The 19,742-nt window shown below is 46.5% G+C and overlaps 1 long non-coding RNA gene across 1 annotated transcript; it reads right to left on the bottom strand.

The window, feature by feature from the left end:
• Positions 1–1,688: 1,688 nt before the first annotated feature.
• Positions 1,689–2,943, bottom strand: LOC121698810. The gene is made up of 4 exons (XR_006026870.1): positions 2,783–2,943; positions 2,536–2,664; positions 2,234–2,325; positions 1,689–2,121 (listed from the first exon to the last, which is right to left on the bottom strand). It is a non-coding gene; the product is annotated as an uncharacterized LOC121698810 (long non-coding RNA).
• Between the last annotated feature and the right edge of the window lie 16,799 nt (positions 2,944–19,742).

Raw genomic sequence — 19,742 nt, 5'->3', positions numbered from 1 at the left:
TGACAACAGTAGTCCGGCCAGGATATTGTCATTTAAAAAGTTGCAGCCCTCAACTGATGTTGATGTTGTGTTTTGTCATGTCACGTCATGTTTTGGCCTGATGCGCCACCCTCCACCTAACTACTAATCACAAAGTCAGTAGTGTTTCGGCATCCGAGTTGGCAACCTCGAGTCAGGGGGGAGGGGGAGGGGATACACCGCTCTACAGTAATTTGAAAGTGATTGCAGTATCGGTCTTGGCCACAATCTTACATATGGTTCCTTTAAAGGAGAACTCCGGTGATTTTTCACATAGATCTCCATTTCTCAACGTCACCGAGTACTGTCGGTATGAACAAAACTGAAACAAGGTTTTACCTAGCTCGAGTTGCTGCAGCTACAGCGCTACACACTGGGAGCATGAACATGGCTGCCTTAGCTGCTGGCTGCAGCAACTCGAGCTAGGACCAAAGTCCTTTTCAGGCAAGTACCTCCACTCGGCGGCCATATTGCAACACTTTTTGGGCACTTATCGTGCATCTATTTCGGCAGAAATGTGTGTGCGTAAGGCTTCACGACACCAATCTTGCACCAGCAGCGAGATCACAACAGATGATTGGCACGTCTTCACAGCACACCACATGATTGTCTCAATGTATTTTACAACACACCACATGATTGGCTCAATGTATTCACATGTCAAGGTTTTGCCGCGGAAGGGTTGTGATATTTGTAGACAACTGACTAACCCCATGCATTACTATGGAGGATTTTTTGAGTGCTGTATCTTCTCATTAGAAAGTCTCTGGTAAAACTGGTTGTTCTGGTACCCCCCCCCCAAAAAAAAAGTAGCTAAGTAACTTTTACTTGAAGTACATTTTAAATGAACTACTTTTTACTTTTACTTAAGTACATTTTCAGATCGGTATTTTAACTTGTACTTGAGTAATATTTCATCAAGGTATTGGTACTTTTTCCACCTCTGCTTCAGGGTAGTGTGAGTGTTGGCCCACTTCTGGCTTGGTCCCCGGCCCAAAAATGACCCATTCACTGATATCTGACACAAAGAATTTGCTCTGGCCCAGGTGTGGCCCACACACAGTAAAATGACTGTTATTGTTTCTCTTGGCCCAGGTGTGGCCCACACACACAGTAAAATGACTGTTATTGTTTCTCTTGGCCCAGGTGTGGCCCACACACAGTAAAATGACTCTTATAGTTTCTCTTGGCCCAGTTGTGGCCCACACACAGTAAAATTACACACTATAAAGCTGATATGCTGAGTGTTGGCTTGGTCCCCGGGCCTGTACTGGCCCACACACTATAAAGCTGATATGCTGAGTGTTGGCTTGGTCCCCGGGCCTGTACTGGCCCATACACTATAAAACTGATCTGACTGAGTGTTGGCTGAATGTCGGCTTGGTCCCCGGGCCTGTACTGGCCCACACACTATAAAACTGATCTGACTGAGTGTTGGCTGAATGTCGGCTGGGTCCCCGGGCCACATGTGGCCCATTAACTACCAAAAGTAATTGAAAATAAACAGAAATCCAGAACTAGTAATTAAAAGCACAAGCTACTTTTATTAACAAGTTTAACAAACACAACCTTGCAAATAAAACAAACATTTTAAAATTATACAAGCTTTTACATATATATATATACACTTTACAAATTACAACAGTTAAAATATACAAGCTACTTTTATCTGCAAAAATCTACATCTTTCATTAAAAATAAACATTTTAAAATTACATAATGATTCAAAGAAATAAATTATTCTAAATTAACATAGTTAAACATTTACAGAAATATTCTGTCTCTCTCCCTCACTCACATACACACACTTTTCTCTAAAAGAGTTATTCCATTGTCAGTAGTTGTGGGTTGTGAGTTAAGTGTAGTGTTAGTGCTTTAAATTCTGTATTTTTGTACCATGTACCATGACCTACTCAGCTGCAGACACGCACACACACACACACACACACACACACACACACACACACACACACACACAAACTCACTCTCAAAGTATTTTTCAACAGCAGCAACCTTTGCCACCTGCCTTCTCTCTTTCTGTTGCCACTTCATTGTTGCCTCCACCTGTTTCAGCAGCACTAGCAGTCGGGGGGTGTCTCCAAACTGCATTAAGGTATAAAAGAACATATATTACAAGATCATTATGAGGTCTAAAGCAATATTTCAACATGTCATTTGTCAGAGAAGTTCTATTTGTCCACTCAAATATACTTACTGATAGCCACCTCAGCTCTCTCAGTTGGGGGTTGGTCAAAGAGTTCTTTCCATCCATCCTTCTCAATTTGAGATGCATGGACAACATGTCATCTTAGCAGGGGGGAAAAACATTAAACTATTTATCCTTTACTGTCTGACAAAATATTACTAAAGCCCAGTCTTGCGACTCTGCAGCTGTCTTGGTAACACCTCCCTGGTAGTTATATTGGGCAAACAAGACATTGTGTGGTTCTTAAATGATAATTTATTACCAATGACAATTACCAAGTGCAAGAGATATTTGTCAACACATATACACACCTGAAGCACAAGAGCTTGTTGACTTCCTTCACAAGAGCCTTGTGGGTGCTCCAGTTGGCCATGCAGTCAACAGCGCATTCCCCACTCCTGTTCTTTTCCGACACAATGGATGAGGCAAACCAAAAGCATCTAAAAATTACACATCAAAAAACATAGATGTAAATGTTAGATGAAAGCTGATTCCTATTTTTTGGCTCATCTAAACAAAAATGTATTACAAATTCTATTAAATCAATGTACAACTTACCAAGAACTCTTCATATCTCCTGTTTAACCAACACAAGAAATGGTTCACAAATGTAGCCTTCTTCATCGAAAGGATTGCTGGTCAGTGTTTACTCAGTGTTTCTCAGTGTTTAATTGCGTGACTGTTTGTAACTGTTTGCTGTCTTTTTGTTGCGCTGTTTACTGAGGGCACTCATATTAACCACTGATATCAATTGCAACAGCCAGAGAAATAAAAATCATTTTTTACGAGAAGGAGGGCCTTTGGTTTACAAACTCTACGGCCAGCGTCACGAGACTGTCATAATTGATAGAACACCGAGCACTACCTTAAACAGCGCTCCCATAGCACAATGGAGTAGTCGATGTGCAAAGCACTTGAAGCATTGTGCCAGCATCACAGGTTCAAATCCTGCTTCGTGGCGTGACCACCGCGGTCTCCCGTTAATTTTACCGGTGTCCATTAGCCTGTGTCAGTGCAATCGCTGATCGCGAGAACGTGCGTGCGTGCGTGCGTGCGATCTCTTAAGAAGCCAATTGCGTGACTCTTTCTAACTGTTTGCTGTCTTTTTGTTGCGCTGTTTACTGAGGGCAAGCATATTAACCACTGATATCAATTGTAACAGCCAGAGAAATAAAAATCATTTTTTTACGAGAAGGAGGGCCTTTGGTTTACAAACGCTACGGCCAGCTTCACGAGACTGTCATAATTGATAGAACACAGAGCACTACATTAAACAGCGATCCCATAGCACAATAGAGTAGTCGCTGTGCAAAGCACTTGAAGCACTGTGCCAGCGTCACAGTTTCTAATCCTGCTTCGTGGCGTGACCACCGCGGTCTCCCGTTAATTTTACCGGTGTCCAGTAGCCTGTGTCAGTGCAATCGCTGATCGCGAGAACGTGCGTGCGTGCGTGCGTGCGATCTCTTAAGAAGCAAATTGCGTGACTGTTTCTAACTGTTTGCTGTCTTTTTGTTGCGCTGTTTACTGAGGGCACTCATATTAACCACTGATATCAATTGCAACAGCCAGAGAAATAAAAATCATTTTTTACGAGAAGGAGGGCCTTTGGTTTACAAACTCTACGGCCAGCGTCACGAGACTGTCATAATTGATAGAACACCGAGCACTACATTAAACAGCGATCCCATAGCACAATAGAGTAGTCGCTGTGCAAAGCACTTGAAGCACTGTGCCAGCGTCACAGTTTCTAATCCTGCTTCGTGACGTGACCACCGCGGTCTCCCGTTAATTTTACCGGTGTCCGGTCACTTATGTCAGTGCAATCGCTGATCGCGATAACGTGCGTGCGTGCGTGCGTGCGATCTCTTAAGAAGCCAATTGCGTGACTGTTTGTAACTGTTTGCTGTCTTTTTGTTGCGCTGTTTACTGAGGGCACTCATATTAACCACTGATATCAATTGCAACAGCCAGAGAAATAAAAATCATTTTTTACGAGAAGGAGGGCCTTTGGTTTACAAACTCTACGGCCAGCGTCACGAGACTGTCATAATTGATAGAACACCGAGCAATACATTAAACAGCGCTCCCATAGCACAATGGAGTAGTCGATGTGCAAAGCACTTGAAGCATTGTGCCAGCATCACAGGTTCTAATCTTGCTTCGTGACGTGACCACCGCGGTCTCCCGTTAATTTTACCGGTGTCCAGTAGCCTGTGTCAGTGCAATCGCTGATCGCGAGAACGTGCGTGCGTGCGTGCGTGCGTGCGTGCGTGCGATCTCTTAAGAAGCCAATTGCGTGACTGTTTGTAACTGTTTGCTGTCTTTTTGTTGTGCTGTTTACTGAGGGCACTCATATTAACCACTGATATCAATTGCAACAGCCAGAGAAATAAAAATCATTTTTTACGAGAAGGAGGGCCTTTGGTTTACAAACTCTACGGCCAGCGTCACGAGACTGTCATAATTGATAGAACACCGAGCACTACATTAAACAGCGATCCCATAGCACAATGGAGTAGGCGCTGTGCAAAGCACTTGAAGCATTGTGCCAGCGTCACAGGTTCTAATCCTGCTTCGTGACGTGACCACCGCGGTCTCCCGTTAATTTTACCGGTGTCCAGTAGCCTGTGTCAGTGCAATCGCTGATCGCGAGAACGTGCGTGCTTGCGTGCGTGCGATCTCTTAAGTAGCCAATTGCGTGACTGTTTCTAACTGTTTGCTGTCTTTTTGTTGCGCTGTTCACTGAGGGCACTCATATTAACCACTGATATCAATTGCAACAGCCAGAGAAATAAAAATCATTTTTTACGAGAAGGAGGGCCTTTGGTTTACAAACTCTACGGCCAGCGTCACGAGACTGTCATAATTGATAGAACACCGAGCACTACATTAAACAGCGATCCCATAGCACAATGGAGTAGTCGCTGTGCAAAGCACTTGAAGCATTGTGCCAGCGTCACAGGTTCTAATCCTGCTTCGTGACGTGACCACCGCGGTCTCCCGTTAATTTTACCGGTGTCCAGTAGCCTGTGTCAGTGCAATCGCTGATCGCGAGAACGTGCGTGCGTGCGTGCGTGCGTGCGTGCGATCTCTTAAGAAGCCAATTGCGTGACTGTTTGTAACTGTTTGCTGTCTTTTTGTTGCGCTGTTTACTGAGGGCACTCATATTAACCACTGATATCAATTGCAACAGCCAGAGAAATAAAAATCATTTTTTACGAGAAAGAGGGCCTTTGGTTTACAAACGCTACGGCCAGCATCACGAGACTGTCATAATTGATAGAACACCGAGCACTACATTAAACAGCGATCCCATAACACAATGGAGTAGTCGCTGTGCAAAGCACTTGAAGCACTGTGCCAGCGTCACAGTTTCTAATCCTGCTTCGTGACGTGCCCACCGCGGTCTCCCGTTAATTTTACCGGTGTCCGGTCACCTATGTCAGTGCAATCGCTGATCGCGAGAACGTGCGTGCGTGCGTGCGATCTCTTAAGAAGCCAATTGCATGACTGTTTCTAACTGTTTGCTGTCTTTTTGTTGCGCTGTTTACTGAGGGCACTCATATTAACCACTGATATCAATTGCAACAGCCAGAGAAATAAAAATCATTTTTTACGAGAAGGAGGGCCTTTGGTTTACAAACTCTACGGCCAGCGTCACGAGACTGTCATAATTGATAGAACACCGAGCACTACCTTAAACAGCGCTCCCATAGCACAATGGCGTAGTCGATGTGCAAAGCACTTGAAGCATTGTGCCAGCATCAGAGGTTCTAATCCTGCTTCGTGACGTGACCACCGCGGTCTCCCGTTAATTTTACCGGTGTCCATTAGCCTGTGTCAGTGCAATCGCTGATCGCGAGAACGTGCGTGCGTGCGTGCGTGCGTGCGTGCGTGCGTGCGTGCGATCTCTTAAGAAGCCAATTGCGTGACTGTTTCTAACTGTTTGCTGTCTTTTTGTTGCGCTGTTTACTGAGGGCACTCATATTAACCACTGATATCAATTGCAACAGCCAGAGAAATAAAAATCATTTTTTACGAGAAGGAGGGCCTTTGGTTTACAAACTCTACGGCCAGCGTCACGAGACTGTCATAATTGATAGAACACCGAGCAATACATTAAACAGCGATCCCATAGCACAATGGAGTAGTCGCTGTGCAAAGCACTTGAAGCACTGTGCCAGCGTCACAGTTTCTAATCCTGCTTCGTGACGTGACCACCGCGGTCTCCCGTTAATTTTACCGGTGTCCGGTCACCTATGTCAGTGCAATCGCTGATCGCGAGAACGTGCGTGCGTGCGTGCGTGCGATCTCTTAAGAAGCCAATTGCGGGACTGTTTCTAACTGTTTGCTGTCTTTTTGTTGCGCTGTTTACTGAGGGCACTCATATTAACCACTGATATCAATTGCAACAGCCAGAGAAATAAAAATCATTTTTTACGAGAAGGAGGGCCTTTGGTTTACAAACTCTATGGCCAGCGTCACGAGACTGTCATAATTGATAGAACACCGAGCAATACATTAAACAGCGATCCCATAGCACAATGGAGTAGTCGCTGTGCAAAGCACTTGAAGCACTGTGCCAGCGTCACAGTTTCTAATCCTGCTTCGTGACGTGCCCACCGCGGTCTCCCGTTAATTTTACCGGTGTCCGGTCACCTATGTCAGTGCAATCGCTGATCGCGAGAACGTGCGTGCGTGCGTGCGATCTCTTAAGAAGCCAATTGCATGACTGTTTCTAACTGATTGCTGTCTTTTTGTTGCGCTGTTTACTGAGGGCACTCATATTAACCACTGATATCAATTGCAACAGCCAGAGAAATAAAAATCATTTTTTACGAGAAGGAGGGCCTTTGGTTTACAAACTCTACGGCCAGCGTCACGAGACTGTCATAATTGATAGAACACCGAGCACTACCTTAAACAGCGCTCCCATAGCACAATGGCGTAGTCGATGTGCAAAGCACTTTGAAGCATTGTGCCAGCATCACAGGTTCTAATCCTGCTTCGTGACGTGACCACCGCGGTCTCCCGTTAATTTTACCGGTGTCCATTAGCCTGTGTCAGTGCAATCGCTGATCGCGAGAACGTGCGTGCGTGCGTGCGTGCGTGCGTGCGTGCGATCTCTTAAGAAGCCAATTGCGGGACTGTTTCTAACTGTTTGCTGTCTTTTTGTTGCGCTGTTTACTGAGGGCACTCATATTAACCACTGATATCAATTGCAACAGCCAGAGAAATAAAAATCATTTTTTACGAGAAGGAGGGCCTTTGGTTTACAAACTCTACGGCCAGCGTCACGAGACTGTCATAATTGATAGAACACCGAGCAATACATTAAACAGCGATCCCATAGCACAATGGAGTAGTCGCTGTGCAAAGCACTTGAAGCACTGTGCCAGCGTCACAGTTTCTAATCCTGCTTCGTGACGTGACCACCGCGGTCTCCCGTTAATTTTACCGGTGTCCGGTCACCTATGTCAGTGCAATCGCTGATCGCGAGAACGTGCGTGAGTGCGTGCGTGCGATCTCTTAAGAAGCCAATTGCGGGACTGTTTCTAACTGTTTGCTGTCTTTTTGTTGCGCTGTTTACTGAGGGCACTCATATTAACCACTGATATCAATTGCAACAGCCAGAGAAATAAAAATCATTTTTTACGAGAAGGAGGGCCTTTGGTTTACAAACTCTACGGCCAGCGTCACGAGACTGTCATAATTGATAGAACACCGAGCACTACCTTAAACAGCGCTCCCATAGCACAATGGAGTAGTCGATGTGCAAAGCACTTGAAGCATTGTGCCAGCGTCACAGGTTCTAATCCTGCTTCGTGACGTGACCACCGCGGTCTCCCGTTAATTTTACCGGTGTCCATTAGCCTGTGTCAGTGCAATCGCTGATCGCGAGAACGTGCGTGCGTGCGTGCGTGCGTGCGTGCGTGCGATCTCTTAAGAAGCCAATTGCGTGACTGTTTGTAACTGTTTGCTGTCTTTTTGTTGCGCTGTTTACTGAGGGCACTCATATTAACCACTGATATCAATTGCAACAGCCAGAGAAATAAAAATCATTTTTTACGAGAAAGAGGGCCTTTGGTTTACAAACGCTACGGCCAGCATCACGAGACTGTCATAATTGATAGAACACCGAGCACTACATTAAACAGCGATCCCATAACACAATGGAGTAGTCGCTGTGCAAAGCACTTGAAGCACTGTGCCAGCGTCACAGTTTCTAATCCTGCTTCGTGACGTGCCCACCGCGGTCTCCCGTTAATTTTACCGGTGTCCATTAGCCTGTGTCAGTGCAATCGCTGATCGCGAGAACGTGCGTGCGTGCGTGCGTGCGTGCGTGCGTGCGATCTCTTAAGAAGCCAATTGCGTGACTGTTTCTAACTGTTTGCTGTCTTTTTGTTGCGCTGTTTACTGAGGGCACTCATATTAACCACTGATATCAATTGCAACAGCCAGAGAAATAAAAATCATTTTTTACGAGAAGGAGGGCCTTTGGTTTACAAACTCTACGGCCAGCGTCACGAGACTGTCATAATTGATAGAACACCGAGCAATACATTAAACAGCGATCCCATAGCACAATGGAGTAGTCGCTGTGCAAAGCACTTGAAGCACTGTGCCAGCGTCACAGTTTCTAATCCTGCTTCGTGACGTGACCACCGCGGTCTCCCGTTAATTTTACCGGTGTCCGGTCACCTATGTCAGTGCAATCGCTGATCGCGAGAACGTGCGTGCGTGCGTGCGATCTCTTAAGAAGCCAATTGCGGGACTGTTTGTAACTGTTTGCTGTCTTTTTGTTGCGCTGTTTACTGAGGGCACTCATATTAACCACTGATATCAATTGCAACAGCCAGAGAAATAAAAATCATTTTTTACGAGAAAGAGGGCCTTTGGTTTACAAACGCTACGGCCAGCATCACGAGACTGTCATAATTGATAGAACACCGAGCACTACATTAAACAGCGATCCCATAACACAATGGAGTAGTCGCTGTGCAAAGCACTTGAAGCACTGTGCCAGCGTCACAGTTTCTAATCCTGCTTCGTGACGTGCCCACCGCGGTCTCCCGTTAATTTTACCGGTGTCCGGTCACCTATGTCAGTGCAATCGCTGATCGCGAGAACGTGCGTGCGTGCGTGCGATCTCTTAAGAAGCCAATTGCATGACTGTTTCTAACTGTTTGCTGTCTTTTTGTTGCGCTGTTTACTGAGGGCACTCATATTAACCACTGATATCAATTGCAACAGCCAGAGAAATAAAAATCATTTTTTACGAGAAGGAGGGCCTTTGGTTTACAAACTCTACGGCCAGCGTCACGAGACTGTCATAATTGATAGAACACCGAGCAATACATTAAACAGCGATCCCATAGCACAATGGAGTAGTCGCTGTGCAAAGCACTTGAAGCACTGTGCCAGCGTCACAGTTTCTAATCCTGCTTCGTGACGTGACCACCGCGGTCTCCCGTTAATTTTACCGGTGTCCGGTCACCTATGTCAGTGCAATCGCTGATCGCGAGAACGTGCGTGCGTGCGTGCGATCTCTTAAGAAGCCAATTGCGGGACTGTTTCTAACTGTTTGCTGTCTTTTTGTTGCGCTGTTTACTGAGGGCACTCATATTAACGACTGATATCAATTGCAACAGCCAGAGAAATAAAAATCATTTTTTACGAGAAGGAGGGCCTTTGGTTTACAAACTCTACGGCCAGCGTCACGAGACTGTCATAATTGATAGAACACCGAGCACTACCTTAAACAGCGCTCCCATAGCACAATGGCGTAGTCGATGTGCAAAGCACTTTGAAGCATTGTGCCAGCATCACAGGTTCTAATCCTGCTTCGTGACGTGACCACCGCGGTCTCCCGTTAATTTTACCGGTGTCCATTAGCCTGTGTCAGTGCAATCGCTGATCGCGAGAACGTGCGTGCGTGCGTGCGTGCGTGCGTGCGTGCGATCTCTTAAGAAGCCAATTGCGGGACTGTTTCTAACTGTTTGCTGTCTTTTTGTTGCGCTGTTTACTGAGGGCACTCATATTAACCACTGATATCAATTGCAACAGCCAGAGAAATAAAAATCATTTTTTACGAGAAGGAGGGCCTTTGGTTTACAAACTCTACGGCCAGCGTCACGAGACTGTCATAATTGATAGAACACCGAGCAATACATTAAACAGCGATCCCATAGCACAATGGAGTAGTCGCTGTGCAAAGCACTTGAAGCACTGTGCCAGCGTCACAGTTTCTAATCCTGCTTCGTGACGTGACCACCGCGGTCTCCCGTTAATTTTACCGGTGTCCGGTCACCTATGTCAGTGCAATCGCTGATCGCGAGAACGTGCGTGAGTGCGTGCGTGCGATCTCTTAAGAAGCCAATTGCGGGACTGTTTCTAACTGTTTGCTGTCTTTTTGTTGCGCTGTTTACTGAGGGCACTCATATTAACCACTGATATCAATTGCAACAGCCAGAGAAATAAAAATCATTTTTTACGAGAAGGAGGGCCTTTGGTTTACAAACTCTACGGCCAGCGTCACGAGACTGTCATAATTGATAGAACACCGAGCACTACCTTAAACAGCGCTCCCATAGCACAATGGAGTAGTCGATGTGCAAAGCACTTGAAGCATTGTGCCAGCGTCACAGGTTCTAATCCTGCTTCGTGACGTGACCACCGCGGTCTCCCGTTAATTTTACCGGTGTCCATTAGCCTGTGTCAGTGCAATCGCTGATCGCGAGAACGTGCGTGCGTGCGTGCGTGCGTGCGTGCGTGCGATCTCTTAAGAAGCCAATTGCGTGACTGTTTGTAACTGTTTGCTGTCTTTTTGTTGCGCTGTTTACTGAGGGCACTCATATTAACCACTGATATCAATTGCAACAGCCAGAGAAATAAAAATCATTTTTTACGAGAAAGAGGGCCTTTGGTTTACAAACGCTACGGCCAGCATCACGAGACTGTCATAATTGATAGAACACCGAGCACTACATTAAACAGCGATCCCATAACACAATGGAGTAGTCGCTGTGCAAAGCACTTGAAGCACTGTGCCAGCGTCACAGTTTCTAATCCTGCTTCGTGACGTGCCCACCGCGGTCTCCCGTTAATTTTACCGGTGTCCATTAGCCTGTGTCAGTGCAATCGCTGATCGCGAGAACGTGCGTGCGTGCGTGCGTGCGTGCGTGCGTGCGATCTCTTAAGAAGCCAATTGCGTGACTGTTTCTAACTGTTTGCTGTCTTTTTGTTGCGCTGTTTACTGAGGGCACTCATATTAACCACTGATATCAATTGCAACAGCCAGAGAAATAAAAATCATTTTTTACGAGAAGGAGGGCCTTTGGTTTACAAACTCTACGGCCAGCGTCACGAGACTGTCATAATTGATAGAACACCGAGCAATACATTAAACAGCGATCCCATAGCACAATGGAGTAGTCGCTGTGCAAAGCACTTGAAGCACTGTGCCAGCGTCACAGTTTCTAATCCTGCTTCGTGACGTGACCACCGCGGTCTCCCGTTAATTTTACCGGTGTCCGGTCACCTATGTCAGTGCAATCGCTGATCGCGAGAACGTGCGTGCGTGCGTGCGATCTCTTAAGAAGCCAATTGCGGGACTGTTTGTAACTGTTTGCTGTCTTTTTGTTGCGCTGTTTACTGAGGGCACTCATATTAACCACTGATATCAATTGCAACAGCCAGAGAAATAAAAATCATTTTTTACGAGAAAGAGGGCCTTTGGTTTACAAACGCTACGGCCAGCATCACGAGACTGTCATAATTGATAGAACACCGAGCACTACATTAAACAGCGATCCCATAACACAATGGAGTAGTCGCTGTGCAAAGCACTTGAAGCACTGTGCCAGCGTCACAGTTTCTAATCCTGCTTCGTGACGTGCCCACCGCGGTCTCCCGTTAATTTTACCGGTGTCCGGTCACCTATGTCAGTGCAATCGCTGATCGCGAGAACGTGCGTGCGTGCGTGCGATCTCTTAAGAAGCCAATTGCATGACTGTTTCTAACTGTTTGCTGTCTTTTTGTTGCGCTGTTTACTGAGGGCACTCATATTAACCACTGATATCAATTGCAACAGCCAGAGAAATAAAAATCATTTTTTACGAGAAGGAGGGCCTTTGGTTTACAAACTCTACGGCCAGCGTCACGAGACTGTCATAATTGATAGAACACCGAGCAATACATTAAACAGCGATCCCATAGCACAATGGAGTAGTCGCTGTGCAAAGCACTTGAAGCACTGTGCCAGCGTCACAGTTTCTAATCCTGCTTCGTGACGTGACCACCGCGGTCTCCCGTTAATTTTACCGGTGTCCGGTCACCTATGTCAGTGCAATCGCTGATCGCGAGAACGTGCGTGCGTGCGTGCGATCTCTTAAGAAGCCAATTGCGGGACTGTTTCTAACTGTTTGCTGTCTTTTTGTTGCGCTGTTTACTGAGGGCACTCATATTAACGACTGATATCAATTGCAACAGCCAGAGAAATAAAAATCATTTTTTACGAGAAGGAGGGCCTTTGGTTTACAAACTCTACGGCCAGCGTCACGAGACTGTCATAATTGATAGAACACCGAGCACTACCTTAAACAGCGCTCCCATAGCACAATGGAGTAGTCGATGTGCAAAGCACGTGCAGCATTGTGCCAGCGTCACAGGTTCTAATCCTGCTTCGTGACGTGACCACCGCGGTCTCCCGTTAATTTTACCGGTGTCCATTAGCCTGTGTCAGTGCAATCGCTGATCGCGAGAACGTGCGTGCGTGCGTGCGTGCGTGCGTGCGTGCGATCTCTTAAGAAGCCAATTGCGTGACTGTTTGTAACTGTTTGCTGTCTTTTTGTTGCGCTGTTTACTGAGGGCACTCATATTAACCACTGATATCAATTGCAACAGCCAGAGAAATAAAAATCATTTTTTACGAGAAGGAGGGCCTTTGGTTTACAAACTCTACGGCCAGCGTCACGAGACTGTCATAATTGATAGAACACCGAGCAATACATTAAACAGCGATCCCATAGCACAATGGAGTAGTCGCTGTGCAAAGCACTTGAAGCACTGTGCCAGCGTCACAGTTTCTAATCCTGCTTCGTGACGTGACCACCGCGGTCTCCCGTTAATTTTACCGGTGTCCGGTCACCTATGTCAGTGCAATCGCTGATCGCGAGAACGTGCGTGCGTGCGTGCGTGCGATCTCTTAAGAAGCCAATTGCGGGACTGTTTCTAACTGTTTGCTGTCTTTTTGTTGCGCTGTTTACTGAGGGCACTCATATTAACCACTGATATCAATTGCAACAGCCAGAGAAATAAAAATCATTTTTTACGAGAAGGAGGGCCTTTGGTTTACAAACTCTACGGCCAGCGTCACGAGACTGTCATAATTGATAGAACACCGAGCACTACCTTAAACAGCGCTCCCATAGCACAATGGAGTAGTCGATGTGCAAAGCACTTGAAGCATTGTGCCAGCGTCACAGGTTCTAATCCTGCTTCGTGACGTGACCACCGCGGTCTCCCGTTAATTTTACCGGTGTCCATTAGCCTGTGTCAGTGCAATCGCTGATCGCGAGAACGTGCGTGCGTGCGTGCGTGCGTGCGTGCGTGCGATCTCTTAAGAAGCCAATTGCGTGACTGTTTGTAACTGTTTGCTGTCTTTTTGTTGCGCTGTTTACTGAGGGCACTCATATTAACCACTGATATCAATTGCAACAGCCAGAGAAATAAAAATCATTTTTTACGAGAAGGAGGGCCTTTGGTTTACAAACTCTACGGCCAGCGTCACGAGACTGTCATAATTGATAGAACACCGAGCAATACATTAAACAGCGATCCCATAGCACAATGGAGTAGTCGCTGTGCAAAGCACTTGAAGCACTGTGCCAGCGTCACAGTTTCTAATCCTGCTTCGTGACGTGACCACCGCGGTCTCCCGTTAATTTTACCGGTGTCCGGTCACCTATGTCAGTGCAATCGCTGATCGCGAGAACGTGCGTGCGTGCGTGCGTGCGATCTCTTAAGAAGCCAATTGCGGGACTGTTTCTAACTGTTTGCTGTCTTTTTGTTGCGCTGTTTACTGAGGGCACTCATATTAACCACTGATATCAATTGCAACAGCCAGAGAAATAAAAATCATTTTTTACGAGAAGGAGGGCCTTTGGTTTACAAACTCTACGGCCAGCGTCACGAGACTGTCATAATTGATAGAACACCGAGCACTACCTTAAACAGCGCTCCCATAGCACAATGGAGTAGTCGATGTGCAAAGCACTTGAAGCATTGTGCCAGTGTCACAGGTTCTAATCCTGCTTCGTGACGTGACCACCGCGGTCTCCCGTTAATTTTACCGGTGTCCAGTAGCCTGTGTCAGTGCAATCGCTGATCGCGAGAACGTGCGTGCGTGCGTGCGTGCGATCTCTTAAGAAGCCAATTGCGTGACTGTTTGTAACTGTTTGCTGTCTTTTTGTTGCGCTGTTTACTGAGGGCACTCATATTAACTACTGATATCAATTGCAACAGCCAGAGAAATAAAAATCATTTTTTACGAGAAGGAGGGCCTTTGGTTTACAAACTCTACGGCCAGCGTCTCGAGACTGTCATAATTGATAGAACACCGAGCAATACATTAAACAGCGATCCCATAGCACAATGGAGTAGTCGCTGTGCAAAGCACTTGAAGCACTGTGCCAGCATCACAGTTTCTAATCCTGCTTCGTGACGTGACCACCGTGGTCTCCCGTTAATTTTACCGGGGTCCGGTCACCTATGTCAGTGCAATCGCTGATCGCGAGAACGTGCGTGCGTGCGTGCGTGCGATCTCTTAAGAAGCCAATTGCGGGACTGTTTCTAACTGTTTGCTGTCTTTTTGTTGCGCTGTTTACTGAGGGCACTCATATTAACCACTGATATCAATTGCAACAGCCAGAGAAATAAAAATCATTTTTTACGAGAAGGAGGGCCTTTGGTTTACAAACTCTACGGCCAGCGTCACGAGACTGTCATAATTGATAGAACACCGAGCACTACCTTAAACAGCGCTCCCATAGCACAATGGAGTAGTCGATGTGCAAAGCACTTGAAGCATTGTGCCAGCGTCACAGGTTCTAATCCTGCTTCGTGACGTGACCACCGCGGTCTCCCGTTAATTTTACCGGTGTCCAGTAGCCTGTGTCAGTGCAATCGCTGATCGCGAGAACGTGCGTGCGTGCGTGCGTGCGTGCGTGCGATCTCTTAAAAAGCCAATTGCGTGACTGTTTGTAACTGTTTGCTGTCTTTTTGTTGCGCTGTTTACTGAGGGCACTCATATTAACCACTGATATAAATTGCAACAGCCAGAGAAATAAAAATCATTTTTTACGAGAAGAGGGCCTTTGGTTTACAAACGCTACGGCCAGCTTCACGAGACTGTCATAATTGATAGAACACCGAGCACTACATTAAACAGCGATCCCATAACACAATGGAGTAGTCGCTGTGCAAAGCACTTGAAGCACTGTGCCAGCGTCACAGTTTCTAATCCTGCTTCGTGACGTGACCACCGCGGTCTCCCGTTAATTTTACCGGTGTCCGGTCACCTATGTCAGTGCAATCGCTGATCGCGAGAACGTGCGTGCGTGCGTGCGATCTCTTAAGAAGCCAATTGCGGGACTGTTTCTAACTGTTTGCTGTCTTTTTGTTGCGCTGTTTACTGAGGGCACTCATATTAACCACTGATATCAATTACAACAGCCAGAGAAATAAAAATCATTTTTTACGAGAAGGAGGGCCTTTGGTTTACAAACTCTACGGCCAGCGTCACGAGACTGTCATAATTTATAGAACACCAAGCACTACCTTTAACAGCGCTCCCATAGCACAATGGAGTAGTCGATGTGCAAAGCACTTGAAGCATTGTGCCAGTGTCACAGGTTCTAATCCTGCTTCTTGACGTGACCACCGCGGTCTCCCGTTAATTTTACCGGTGTCCAGTAGCCTGTGTCAGTGCAATCGCTGATCGCGAGAACGTGCGTGCGTGCGTGCGTGCGATCTCTTAAGAAGCCAATTGCGGGACTGTTTGTAACTGTTTGCTGTCTTTTTGTTGCGCTGTTTACTGAGGGCACTCATATTAACCACTGATATCAATTGCAACAGCCAGAGAAATAAAAATCATTTTTTACGAGAAGGAGGGCCTTTGGTTTACAAACTCTACGGCCAGCGTCACGAGACTGTCATAATTGATAGAACACCGAGCAATACATTAAACAGCGATCCCATAGCACAATGGAGTAGTCGCTGTGCAAAGCACTTGAAGCACTGTGCCAGCGTCACAGTTTCTAATCCTGCTTCGTGACGTGACCACCGCGGTCTCCCGTTAATTTTACCTGTGTCCGGTCACCTATGTCAGTGCAATCGCTGATCGCGAGAACGTGCGTGCGTGCGTGCGTGCGATCTCTTAAGAAGCCAATTGCGGGACTGTTTGTAACTGTTTGCTGTCTTTTTGTTGCGCTGTTTACTGAGGGCACTCATATTAACCACTGATATCAATTGCAACAGCCAGAGAAATAAAAATCATTTTTTACGAGAAGGTGGGCCTTTGGTTTACAAACTCTACGGCCAGCGTCACGAGACTGTCATAATTGATAGAACACCGAGCAATACATTAAACAGCGATCCCATAGCACAATGGAGTAGTCGCTGTGCAAAGCACTTGAAGCACTGTGCCAGCGTCACAGTTTCTAATCCTGCTTCGTGACGTGACCACCGCGGTCTCCCGTTAATTTTACCGGTGTCCGGTCACCTATGTCAGTGCAATCGCTGATCGCGAGAACGTGCGTGCGTGCGTGCGTGCGATCTCTTAAGAAGCCAATTGCGGGACTGTTTCTAACTGTTTGCTGTCTTTTTGTTGCGCTGTTTACTGAGGGCACTCATATTAACCACTGATATCAATTGCAACAGCCAGAGAAATAAAAATCATTTTTTACGAGAAGGAGGGCCTTTGGTTTACAAACTCTACGGCCAGCGTCACGAGACTGTCATAATTGATAGAACACCAAGCACTACCTTAAACAGCGCTCCCATAGCACAATGGAGTAGTCGATGTGCAAAGCACTTGAAGCACTGTGCCAGCGTCACAGGTTCTAATCCTGCTTCGTGACGTGACCACCGCGGTCTCCCGTTAATTTTACCGGTGTCCATTAGCCTGTGTCAGTGCAATCGCTGATCGCGAGAACGTGCGTGCGTGCGTGCGTGCGTGCGTGCGTGCGTGCGTGCGATCTCTTAAGAAGCCAATTGCGTGACTGTTTGTAACTGTTTGCTGTCTTTTTGTTGCGCTGTTTACTGAGGGCACTCATATTAACCACTGATATCAATTGCAACATCCAGAGAAATAAAAATAATTTTTTATGAGAAAGAGGGCCTTTGGTTTACAAACGCTACGGCCAGCTTCACGAGACTGTCATAATTGATAGAACACCGAGCACTACATTAAACAGCGATCCCATAGCACAATGGAGTAGTCGCTGTGCAAAGCACTTGAAGCACTGTGCCAGCGTCAAAGTTTCTAATCCTGCTTCGTGACGTGACCACCGCGGTCTCCCGTTAATTTTACCGGTGTCCGGTCACCTATGTCAGTGCAATCGCTGATCGCGAGAACGTGCGTGCGTGCGTGCGATCTCTTAAGAAGCCAATTGCGGGACTGTTTCTAACTGTTTGCTGTCTTTTTGTTGCGCTGTTTACTGAGGGCACTCATATTAACCACTGATATCAATTGCAACAGCCAGAGAAATAAAAATATTTTTTTACGAGAAAGAGGGCCTTTGGTTTACAAACGCTACGGCCAGCTTCACGAGACTGTCATAATTGATAGAACACCGAGCACTACATTAAACAGCGATCCCATAGCACAATGGAGTAGTCGCTGTGCAAAGCACTTGAAGCACTGTGCCAGCGTCACAGTTTCTAATACTGCTTTGTGACGTGACCACCGCGGTCTCCCGTTAATTTTACCGGTGTCCGGTCACCTATGTCAGTGCAATCGCTGATCGCGAGAACGTGCGTGCGTGCGTGCGTGCGATCTCTTAAGAAGTCAATTGCGTGACTGTTTCTAACTGTTTGCTGTCTTTTTGTTGCGCTGTTTACTGAGGGCACTCATATTAACCACTGATATCAATTGCAACAGCCAGAGAAATAAAAATCATTTTTTACGAGAAGGAGGGCCTTTGGTTTACAAACTCTACGGCCAGCGTCACGAGACTGTCATAATTGATAGAACACCGAGCACTACCTTAAACAGCGCTCCCATAGCACAATGGAGTAGTCGATGTGCAAAGCACTTGAAGCATTGTGCCAGCGTCACAGGTTCTAATCCTGCTTCGTGACGTGACCACCGCGGTCTCCCGTTAATTTTACCGGTGTCCAGTAGCCTGTGTCAGTACAATCGCTGATCGCGAGAACGTGCGTGCGTACGTGCGTGCGTGCGTGCGTGCGTGCGTGCGTGCGTGCGATCTCTTAAGAAGCCAATTGCGTGACTGTTTGTAACTGTTTGCTGTCTTTTTGTTGCGCTGTTTACTGAGGGCACTCATATTAACCACTGATATCAATTGCAACAGCCAGAGAAATAAAAATCATTTTTTACGAGAAGGAGGGCCTTTGGTTTACAAACTCTACGGCCAGCGTCACGAGACTGTCATAATTGATAGAACACCGAGCAATACATTAAACAGCGATCCCATAGCACAATGGAGTAGTCGCTGTGCAAAGCACTTGAAGCACTGTGCCAGCGTCACAGTTTCTAATCCTGCTTCGTGACGTGACCACCGCGGTCTCCCGTTAATTTTACCGGTGTCCGGTCACCTATGTCAGTGCAATCGCTGATCGCGAGAACGTGCGTGCGTGCGTGCGTGCGATCTCTTAAGAAGCCAATTGCGGGACTGTTTCTAACTGTTTGCTGTCTTTTTGTTGCGCTGTTTACTGAGGGCACTCATATTAACCACTGATATCAATTGCAACAGCCAGAGAAATAAAAATCATTTTTTACGAGAAGGAGGGCCTTTGGTTTACAAACTCTACGGCCAGCGTCACGAGACTGTCATAATTGATAGAACACCGAGCACTACCTTAAACAGCGCTCCCATAGCACAATGGAGTAGTCGATGTGCAAAGCACTTGAAGCATTGTGCCAGTGTCACAGGTTCTAATCCTGCTTCGTGACGTGACCACCGCGGTCTCCCGTTAATTTTACCGGTGTCCAGTAGCCTGTGTCAGTGCAATCGCTGATCGCGAGAACGTGCGTGCGTGCGTGCGTGCGATCTCTTAAGAAGCCAATTGCGTGACTGTTTGTAACTGTTTGCTGTCTTTTTGTTGCGCTGTTTACTGAGGGCACTCATATTAACCACTGATATCAATTGCAACAGCCAGAGAAATAAAAATCATTTTTTACGAGAAGGAGGGCCTTTGGTTTACAAACTCTACGGCCAGCGTCTCGAGACTGTCATAATTGATAGAACACCGAGCAATACATTAAACAGCGATCCCA

Source organism: Alosa sapidissima, chromosome 23, assembly GCF_018492685.1.
Source record: "Alosa sapidissima isolate fAloSap1 chromosome 23, fAloSap1.pri, whole genome shotgun sequence".
Lineage (NCBI taxonomy): Eukaryota > Metazoa > Chordata > Actinopteri > Clupeiformes > Clupeidae > Alosa > Alosa sapidissima.
Note: the sequence above shows the minus strand (reverse complement) of the source record. Positions and strands in the feature narration are given on the sequence as shown.